Source organism: Megascapheus bottae, chromosome 5 (genome assembly GCF_031878675.1).
Source record: "Megascapheus bottae isolate mThoBot1 chromosome 5, mThoBot2.hap1, whole genome shotgun sequence".
In the NCBI taxonomy this organism is placed as follows: Eukaryota; Metazoa; Chordata; class Mammalia; order Rodentia; family Geomyidae; genus Megascapheus; species Megascapheus bottae.
Window position 1 is genome coordinate 84,679,449 of NC_143513.1, and position 10,726 is coordinate 84,690,174.

At 49.2% G+C, this 10,726-nt stretch overlaps 1 long non-coding RNA gene across 1 annotated transcript; it reads left to right on the forward strand.

Annotated features, from left to right (window-relative positions):
- Positions 1–3,980: 3,980 nt before the first annotated feature.
- Positions 3,981–9,620, forward strand: LOC150063843 (uncharacterized). The gene is made up of 2 exons (XR_016535581.1): positions 3,981–4,137; positions 8,321–9,620. It is a non-coding gene; the product is annotated as an uncharacterized LOC150063843 (long non-coding RNA).
- The last annotated feature ends 1,106 nt before the right edge of the window (positions 9,621–10,726 follow it).

The window sequence follows — 10,726 nt, forward strand, 5'->3', positions numbered from 1 at the left end:
AAAAAAAGGGGGGGGGGAGCAGGATGAGAGAAAAGAAAGAGAAGGAAGATGTAATGTTATTGTTAGCAATAATGGGAAGGAATATACTAAGACATGCGCAAAGCAAAGAAGATAAAAACACATCAACAATAAAAGCTTTAACAATGAAGAAATGAGGAAAGAAAGCAGCAAAAAACAAAACAAAAACACATACACACCCACACACATACACACACAAAAAAAAAGAAAGAAAGAAAACAAAAAATCCCATTTCTCCTTGTGGAAGAGGCACATAGAATTCCTGCTCTAGCAGTTTTTTGTTTCCCCCAGTCCTGGGACTTGAACTCAGGGACTGGGCACTGTCCTTGGACTTTCTCAAGGCTAGCACTCTACCACTTGAGCCACAGCACCACTTTTGGCTTTTCTATGTTTGTGGTACTGAAGAATCGAACCCTGGCCTTCGTGTGTGTTGGGCAAGCACTCCACCACTGGGCCACGCTCCTGGCCCTCTAGCACTTTTTGTCTCATTTGGGAATTTAGCTAAGTGACAGCCCTCACCCTCACCAGCACTTGTAAGCCCCACAGTCTGATGTACGACAGCACCACAGACAGAAAAGGCTGTTTCAGGCTGGGCCAATAGCTGTTCCTCTCTAGTCTCCATGTAGCCAGCCTCGCAGCCCCCCAGCCTCGCAGCCCCCCACACTCCACTCAGCTGGTGTCAGATCCTACCCAGGCTCTGGGGAGGCGGGGTGCCCTGGCCCCTGTTACTCTCCGTGCTTGGCTCTGGCCTCCAGCCCACTTGTTCCACAGCCTTTTCTCCCTCTGTGTGCATGAGGCCACGTGCTGAGCACGGGGCTTCTGTGCTCAGGGAGTTCTGGTCCATTCATTTGGGTTTCTGTCCCGTTTAGTGTCTCAACCCACACAGATTCTCAGGGTGGTTGTTGGCTTCCTTCCTGGGTTTGGAGAGGTAACGTATAGGGTCTTCCCGCCTTGGCTGAGACGTGGTTATAACTTCTATAGTCAGTAGGGCTGCAGAGCTTAGGAGTATCTGAACTTTCATGTCAGCTACATGCAGTCAAATGAGGAGATATCCCATGCCTGTGTGGCACACACACATGTCCACCCCCTGTCTTCTCCAGGAGACTGGAGCTTCAGATAGGGTGCTGGTCTGGCTTCCAGCTTCTCTGTGTGTGCACGTTTGTGTTTCCACAAATCTCACCAAATTCTCAGGATCTTTGGCCTTAAAGATCAAACAATCTGCCTGTCTGGGATCTCCGGGACGAAACTTTGGAGACTGTTCTAATGGGATGGTGTCTGGTTTGTAGATAACCTCATATGATTTTGGATGCTGCTGTAGCTGAGAAACAAGGCCTCTAGTTAATTGGCCTTCCAGCTGAGCACTGGCAGCCGTGGCATCCGAGTGCCAGAAGTGCTCCATGGTCTTGCGCTTTTGGCCTTTCTGTGTTTGAACTCAGGGCCTGGTGCTCTGCCATTAGAAGCCACAGCTCCACTCTTCTGGTTTTCTGGTGGTTCATTGGACTTTCCGGCCCAGGCTGGCTTTGAACCGCAATCCTCACATCTCGGCCTTCTGAGTAGCTTGGATCACAAGCATTAGTCCCTGGTGCCCAGCTGGCTTTCGCCTTTCTCACTGATTTTTATGCCGCTGTGTTGGTACTGGTGCCAGGCAGGTGACCGTGACACTGGAAACCCTTGTTCTTAGACTCTGTCATGGAGGGGAGTATCCTTCAGCTGCCTAGCTGTCCGAGAGCTCTTCATAGGAGATGGTGAACGTGCAGGACTGAGAGTCTGAAATTCAAAGGCTAGTTGATGATGTGAGCTTGAGTCAGAAAGGTCCTTAAAAATCACCCAAGCCCTTCCATGACCCATAATGGAGGTACATAATTGTGTTCATACATACAGCTCTACTGGAAGTCCTTATTATTCTTATCATGGTTGTGGCTTTTTTCTTTTTTTGTGCCCATCCTGGAGTTGGGGTGCTGCTCGTGAACGTTTTTTGCTAAAGGCTAGCACTTGAGCCCCAGCTCTAGTTCTTGTGGACTTTTCTGCCTGGGCTGGCTTTGAAGCATAATCCTCAGATCTTAGGCTCTTGAGTAGTTAGGATCATAAGCATGAGCCACTGGCACCTGGCTTTAAATTTTTTTAACTTAAAAAGAGAGACTTAAAAAATATGTGTGGGATGGGGCCAGGAGTTTGGCCTAGTGGTTAAAGTGCTTGCCTAGCATGCATGAAGACCCGGGTTCGATTCCTCGGTACCACATACGTAGAAAAAAGCCAGAAGTGGTGATGAGGCTCAAGTGGTAGAGCTCTAGCCTTAAGAAAGTCCAAGGACAGTGCTCAGGCCCTGAGCTCAAGCCCAGGACTGGCAAAAAAAAAAAAAAAAAAAGAACAAACAAACAAAAAAATATGTGTGGGGCCAGACATAGTAGCTCACGCCTGTCATCCTCGCTACTCAGGAGGCTGAGATCTGAGGATCAAGGTTCAAAGCCAGCCTGATCACTAAAGAATGTGAGACTCTTCTCTCCGATTAACCACTAGAAAACGGGAAGTGGGGCTTGGCTCAAGGGTAGGGTGGTAGCCTTGAGCTGAAGAGCTCAGGGACAGTGCCCAGGCCAAGTTCAAGCCTCCTGACCCCCGACCCAAAAAATATGTGTGGGTAAATTTAAGTCTCTTGTGTATGTGGTAGCTTCTGCTATTTTGCACTATATCATTGAATGCAGATTATTAAATTTTTATTACTCTAAGTTTTAAAAATTATTTTAAAATATTTTATTATATGTTACTTTTTTATTACCTTAAGTTTTTAATTACCTCAAGTCTTATGGCCACATAATTTACAAATTATTATCCCTGTCACATTAGCACTTTTATTTATTTTTCTCCTTCCCACCCCCCCCACAGACGTGAGCATTTTTCGCACACTCTCATTGCCGCCATGTTAGAGGACCCGCCCAGAAGCCAGGCGTCCCCATTTCCAAGTCTGTTTTGTGTGTAAGGGAATGACCCTATTTACCCATTCTTGTATCAGGTGTTATTAAGAATGCCTGACGTGTTTCTGTACCTAGAGAGTAAATGGGAAAAATTGACAGTAAATAAACCAAAAAAGGGGAAAACAGTTGGGGAGGATGGGGTATGGTGAGGACTGTAGTGAGGATCAGGAGTGCTGTGGGGAGGAGTGTCTCGGGCAGCCCTGGACCTGGAGGAGACTCCTGTCTAGGTGCAGCCCTCTGCAGGCTCCCTGCCTCCTAGGTGAGCCCTGGCTCTGTCACCCAGGCAGGAGCTCTGCGCTGGTGCCCGCCTCTTTGGGTTTTTTTTGCCAGTCCTGGGTCTTGAACTCAGGGCCTGAGCACTGGCCTTGGGTTTTCCTTCTCTCTTTCTTTTTTTTTTCTCCTCTTTTAAAACTCTGGTGGATTTTATTAGAATGATCTTATGTTGTTCATCTTAGATGGATATTCTTCTGTTAGGATATCAGTCTGTCCTTGGGCTTTCTCGAGGCTGGACCTCTACCCCTTGAGCCACAGCACCATGGGTGGCTTTTCTCTGTATGTGGTGCTGAGGAATGGAACCCAGGTCTTCGTGCACGCCAGGCAAGCACTGCACCACTAGGCCAAACTTACAGCCCTGGTTCCTGCCTCTTGTGCCAGCCTCTTGCTGGTCATGCACAAGTGACCAGTGTGTGGAGTAGACCAGGCTGGCCTGCGGGGCTGGAGACCGAGGCTGGAGACTGACCGGGGCTGGAGACTGACTGGGGCTGGTGACTGACCGGGGCTGGTGACTGACCGGGGCTGGTGACTGGGGCTGGTGACTGGGGCTGGCCTGCGGGGCTGGTGACCAGGGGTGGCCCCATGGCTGGGACAGTTGTTCCTCCACCTGTTCCCTAGAGCATCGGAGTCAGGTCTCACCCTTGCCGTGTTTTGTCACAGATGTGGACATACCTTGCCTGATTTTATTAAGGGTTCTTTTGCTTATTTTCAACAGGAATCACTAGATTTGATCTACTTGGAGACTTTGGAAGGTTTAATTGGCTGGGAAACTTCTATATCGTATTATCCTACAATTTACTCTTTGCCATTGTTACGACGTTGTGCCTGGTCAGAAAATTCACCTCTGCTGTGCGAGAAGAGCTCCTCAAGGCCCTAGGTAAACAACCCATGCCTCCTGGATGCTTCCATGTCTGCCAGGGGATGATTTTGATGTTTCAGTTCATTTTATGTCTATTCAGCTTCTGAGTCTGCACATCTGTGGAGTTTAAATTCTTGACTCACCATTTGTGATTCACTTGTGATTTGTGCAGTCCTGGGTTCTCAGGAGGATCAGGGGGTGGTTGGGGCCCTAGGGCCCTGGGGCCCGGCCGCTGAGAGCCGGGGCCTGCGCAGTGTGGACTTACCCAAGAGCCCCTCCTTCCTTGTGGAAAGGCAGGGGATTGGCATTGTGAACTTCGGCTTTTTGATTTGTTTTGTTTTCAATAGTACCTTTTCCTGTCTTTTAGCTAAAGTGTATCAGTTTTGAGGCTGGTTCAAAAACAAGTGTCCTGTTCTCTTTGAAAAGCCAAGTAATTCAGGATGAAAAGTTAGCTTGACAGGAAAGAGGGGATTCATTTTGATGTTCTCTGATTCATGAGGATGGTGATGATGTAACAAGCTCCTGTAAGCTAGTGTTTTTCATGTTTATTTCCACATTAATGTTGACAGTATTTCAGATTTTAATCTTTAAAACTAGCCACATAATGTACACTGTTCCAGGCTTGAGGTATGTGATTTTATGACAAAATGGGAAGGGCAGTGGTTTATTGTCAAAAATTACACAGAATCCTAACACCACTTGCATGTTTACACACCCCTTCCACAATGGCTTTAGCCAATCCAAAGCTAACATGGGCCCGATCGTCAGGTAACGTCAAGTATATGGGCAGCAGTTAAGCTTCTCATATTGCCGGCCTTCCCAGTCTTGATGTTTGAGGGAGGGCCTTTGGGAGGGAAAATTTTTCTATTATTGATCTTTGTCTATCTTACTTTGAGGGGATGGTGCATGGAAATGATGACCTGAAAGGAAAAAAAACCCACATTTTATTTAAGCAAAGCACCAGATAATTTGTGAATATTTTTATTTTGCGGGGAAAGGGGGGGTCATGGAGCTTGAATTCAGCCTGGGTGCTGTCCCTGAGCTCTACAGCTCAGGGCTATGGCCCTATCCCTGGGCCTGGGCGCTGTCCCTGAGCCCTTTAGCTCAAGGCTACTGCCCTACCCTTGAGCCAAACCCCACTTCCCATTTTCTAGAGGTTAATTGTAGGTAAGAGTCTCAGGTCCTTTTGTGCCCGGGCTGGCTTTGAACCTTGATCCTCAGATCTCAGCCTCCTGAGTAGCTAGGATGACAGGTGTGGGCCACCGCACCCAGATTAATTTGTGAATTTTTGTACGTAGGTTTTATGATGCAGGCCAAATTGAAACCTTTCACTCAAATGTCTACAGTTAAGCCTTAATTTTCAAGCCTGTTACAATGGCAGTAAGACTAGATAGCATGATTTTAAATCAGTTCCCACTAGCCAACTACCAACTCACATACCTGTAAGTGAATTGCATGGTCCAAATATACCTAGAGGTTTGCTTTGGAACCCTCTAGTAAAGTAATAAGTATTACCTCACTTGAGGTAAAGGTCTTATGTGCTGCGTTAGTTTGGGCCATGAAAAGCAGTGTTGTTATCGAGTTATGGACAACTTGCTGGGCACTGCTGTTATTCAGGAAGCTAAGAGGGAGAATCATGGTTGCAGGACAGGCTGGGAAAAGGGTTCTGAGAGCCCATTTCACCTGGGATCTGGATGTATGCCAGTCATCCCAGCTACACAGGAAGCTAAGATTGGGAGAATTGCTGGTCTAGTCCAATCCAAGCAAAAAAGTTCCAGAAGCCCCTTGTCAACAGAAGAGGACGGACATGGTGGCGTGTGCCTGCCATCCTAGAGATGGTGGCGTGTGCCTGCCATCCCAGAGATGGTGGCGTGTGCAAGGTCGAGGAGAGTGCACCTCAAAAATCACCGGAGAGAGCCAGGCGCTGATGCTTCATGTCTGTAACCCTAGGTACTGCGGCTGAGGTCTGTAGCATGCAGTTCAGAAATAGCCCAGACAGGAAAACCACCAGAAAGCTAGAGGTGGATCTGCAGCTCAAGTGGTAGAGGGTTCGTCTGAAAAGAGCCTGGGGTGGTGCCCAGGCCCTGAGCTCAAGCCCTTGGACAGATCAATCAGTCAGTCAATCATAGGAAAAAAGGTAGGACACATGCTAAAGGGTGCCTGCCCTGGGTTCAAACCATTGCGTGATACTCAGGAGGAAAAGCTGTAAACCATACGGTAGGCTTTTTTTTTCTTTTTTCTTTTTCCCAGTCCTGGGGCTTGAACTCAGGGCCTGAGCACTGTCTTTGGGCTTTCTCAAGGCTAGAGCTCTACTGTTTGAGCCATAGCACCACTTCCGGCTTTTTCTGTGTATGTGGTGCTGAGGAATTGAGCCCGGGTCTTGGTGCATGCGATGTGAGTACTCTACCACTAGGCCAGACTCCTGGTCACTTTTTTTATTTTAATTGGCAAATTGGGTCAAAGGATGTGGAATCTTCCCTAGGAAGGCTGGAGGCTGGTGAAAAGCTCTTAGGTTCCCATGACTTGCAACCTAAAACACAGTGAGATGGAAAGACTTCATTTGGCTACCCTCCACCGTTTCTTATTTAGAGGGTGATATTTACCATTCCCTGCGATGTTAGTCTAGTCTGAAATATTCAGCACAGTGAAATGTTACCCTCACGTACTCAGCACCTGTGTCATAGCTGATTTGGCCTCCGTACGGCCAGTCGGTGCCCACAGGCTGCTCAAGTAGACGAAACTTGAATCATTGTTATGAAGTCCTGCAGCCAGTTGAATGTTCTTACATTCAGATTGTTCAGCACCTCAAACCCAGTGGCTTTGCCATAGTTCCAGTGGCTACCGGCAGCCATTTACTAATTAGAAGCTGAGGTCGCCAGGTAGCCTGCGTTGGCTATTGGGTCAAAGAAACGGGAGCCCAGCCTAGGCTGAGGCGAAGCTGCTGACGCACTCTTGGCGTCTCATGGCTGGGAAGCAGAAGGTCACGGAGCCAGAACGACTGCAGCCGTTTCAGATGTCCAGCCTGTGTTTCTAATCATTTTCCAATGCACAGGTGGTCAGAGTCGTCGTTCTGAAATGTTCAGTGCAGAGAAAACTCCCTAGGGTCACATGACTCAGCGCCTCAAACTGAGTGACCGAGTCACAGCTCATGCAGCCACTAGAAACCTTCCAGGATTTACAAGCACATACCGTCAGTCGCTGTCCCAAGGCCTGTGGGGTACGGGAACCTGAGTCCTTGAGCTGAAGCTCCCAGGCCGTGCAGAACTCCTCGTTTCACACTGTTCAGCACCTCAGTCACGATGGCTTTGCCAGAGTCTAAGGACCTGAGTAACCCTTTAGATGTTAGGCTCTGCCGTTGCTTGATGGTGTGCACTGGGAAATTGGGTCACAGAATCTAGAATCTTCCCTAGGAACTACTAGAGCCTCACACTCCGTGAGCTAGCAAGACTGTGCAGCACAGTCAGCATTTTCAAGGTGAGAGTCTGGTATTTCCAGCCACATGCCACACGTGTCTGTAGGCAGAGAAAACCGTGTCCTGGTTCTGAAATGTTGAATGCAGTGAACCGTCCTAAGGTTCGCCTGACTGCGTCAGAGTAGATGCGGCCATCATAAACCTTTGAGGAACTAGAAGCCGATGTGGCCGGTCCCTGTCCACAGGCTCTTGGACAGAGGATACCTGAGTTCTTGATCTGGAAGCTTGCACCCAATCCAGAGCTCTGAGGTTCACTTTGTTCTGCCTTCACTCCCAGCGGCCTTTTCAGTGTTCATTCACTAGTAAGAATCTGCTATTGGCACCACGACATGGCACGAATCCAAGCATATCTGCCCTGGGTTCAGGTCCCTGGACAGTGCATTTTGGGGTGGATGACCAGCTGGGAAGGAGGGGCGGTCAAGGAAGATGCTGCCTGCTGCTCTGTGGTGTGGTGTGGTGTGGTGTGGTGTTGTGTGTGGTGTGGTAGAGGTGGAGATGGAGGTTCTGTCCTCCACTCTGTGATCTGGTGGATATGGAGCATGGCTCCCTGCCTAGCAGCTGTCTTCATAGGAGTCTGGTGGCTGCCGTGGAGAGACGGGTTCCATCCTGAAGGCCGTTGACCTGCACCCCCTCCCTATCAGCTGTGTGTCCTCTTCGTCACGGTTCTGGGTCGGCCCGGCCCTGGGCCTCCACTCAGCAGTGTGGCACTCACCATCCGCTTTCCTGCAGGGCTTCATAAACTGCACCTATCCCACACCTCCCGGGACCCGGAGACCAGCAAGCCTTCTGCCAACGGGCATCAGAAAGCGCTTTGAAGCCGGCTGCTCTGCAAGTCGCTTCGGAGGCTGCGAGCCCAGCGCGTCCTGCAGAGTCTGGGGCTGCTGAGAAGTTGGCGACCGCTGAGCTTCCTTGTGGGTTGGTGTTTGTCTGGACAGACCTCGTGGTCTCCACTTCCACTCCAGATCCTGGGGGACTGGAGAAGCATGCTGCACTGTGAGGCGTCAGGAGCACAGGCCTGGAGCCTCACGGTGGGGGCCGCGGCGAGGCTGCACCACAGCGAGCTGCTTCCCCACAGACTGCCTGGACAGGTCAGTACCGCAGTGGAGCTGAGCGGATAGAAAGTGCATTTCTTATGTCCTTAGAAAAACAAAAGCAGAGTTTTAGAAGAGTCACTGGACTTTGAGCCACGTGAAAAATACGACTCACTTAAGAGCCGAGTCTCGGTGGAGCGTGGAGGAGGAAGGCCTGGGGCCAGCGAGGGAGCCAGGGCTCAGTGCCTGTCGCTCCTCGCTGTCGCCTTCCAGGCTGTGTGGACACACTCACTTGGTGAAAGCGCTTGCTGCCCTCGGCCTGCTGGGGGAAGGCGGGCTGGCAGCAGGCAGTTTCTCGTCGTCAGGCTGCCCACCCGCCTGCCAGCCAGGGCGCTGGAGAGGCCGGGTGCCTCCGAGTGCCTGAGGGCCCGGCCGCGGTCACCAGCCAGCGCGCAGCATGGAGTAGACACCTTCACCACCACCACCACCACTGCCGAGGGGAAAGGGTTTTATTTTCAGGGGCTGAGACACTTATGGAAACAGCCTGTACCAATCTGACATGAAATTTTAGGAGCAAAATAAGAAAAAGACGACTTCTAAGCTCTACTGAGTATACCTCTCCTTATTTCTTTGTACCTTTGCTTTTCCTTCTGGGCTTCTTTTTAAAATGCAGCTCATTTTAAATAAACATTCATGTTCTGGTTCTAAGTGACACCTGCCCCCCGGTGACATGTAGGATTTTTTCATCTCTGATCTGCCTATCTAGAATCCCTGCAGTTGTCATGAGTGGAATGGGCAGATGTCTGATGCCAGTTTGTTATGCCTGCTTTCGCGGTAACTGCCAGCAGACGGGCCACGAGGAGAAAGCAGCTCAGGAGTAAACCAAGTCACCTTTCACTTACACCACGTGGGCTCAGGACACATCCCCAGAAATGACTCCTGAGTGTGTGTTTGTGGTCTGGAAATTTTTAGTAAAACATTAAACTTCTCAACATCGATTTCAACTTTTCTGTTCATTTTAACATTCCTTTGTATGCAAGGGCTGAGGCCAGCCTTGGGCCAAGCTCAGTAAGATGAGTGACAGCGCTGTGGCAGTGCCTGGGGGACGTGGAGAGAGGTGGGCTCGGGCCCTGGCAGGCCGCTCCTGGGGCCAAGCGCTTGGGGCCCTGTTCCTATTACAGTGGTATGTTCCAGAAAGAGAAAGTACCTAGGCCCTGGCAGACAGACAGACAGACAGACAGACAGACAGCCCTGCCCTCCACATGCTCAGTCAGTTGTGGAGCCGCTGTTTTTATTCCCCATCCAGCAAGGCACAGTGACTCCCCTTGCCTCAGTTCTCATCTTCAGGGCAGCAATTCTGCAAGTTTGGAGTTGACCGAGGGGACTTAGTTCTTACCATTATTTCTTCAGTATTTATTTTACAGTAACAGATTTTGTAGATTTATAACGTTTCTATTGATTTTGATGGACTTTCTAGGATATTTCTTCTATTTGTGTGTATTTAATATCTATGTATATTCTGTATAAAAACAGATCGGCTCTAAGTAGGAGACTGTGCCGTTGTGCTTGCGGACGCCAGTGGGTCCCTTAATCGTCAGGGCGGGGCGGGGATGAGATGGGAGCTTGCGCTGGAGGTGTTCCTGCATCCACTCGCCCTGCCGGCCCTGTGCCTGCCCGCCATTCCTGCAGCGTTAGGGATGGCCGGGCACCAGGCTGGTGTCGCAGGCTCCTCTGCGTTGACAGACCAGTGAGTGAGTACTCAAAGCACAGCATTGAAGACAGGCAGACTTATCACAGGGGTTTAAAAAGTATGACCATAAACACAATGCTGCTGACTTTTTAAACTTATAAAAACTGGAATGTTACTTTTAAAAATGTTTAGACCTGGATCCATTTTTGTTCATTGTTTTGTTTACAAATTGCGAGTCTTGGCTGTTACTATGAAATACTTTCAGTCTGCTTAAGTGTCTTAGAAATTAAAAGTTTTGCAAAAAAGTAACCATATATTTTATTTACAAGTACATCTTTATAAATGCCTGTTATTCTTAAGTAATATCATAGCTAAAACCAAAGGGTATTTAAAGGTTACATGCATATTCTGTGA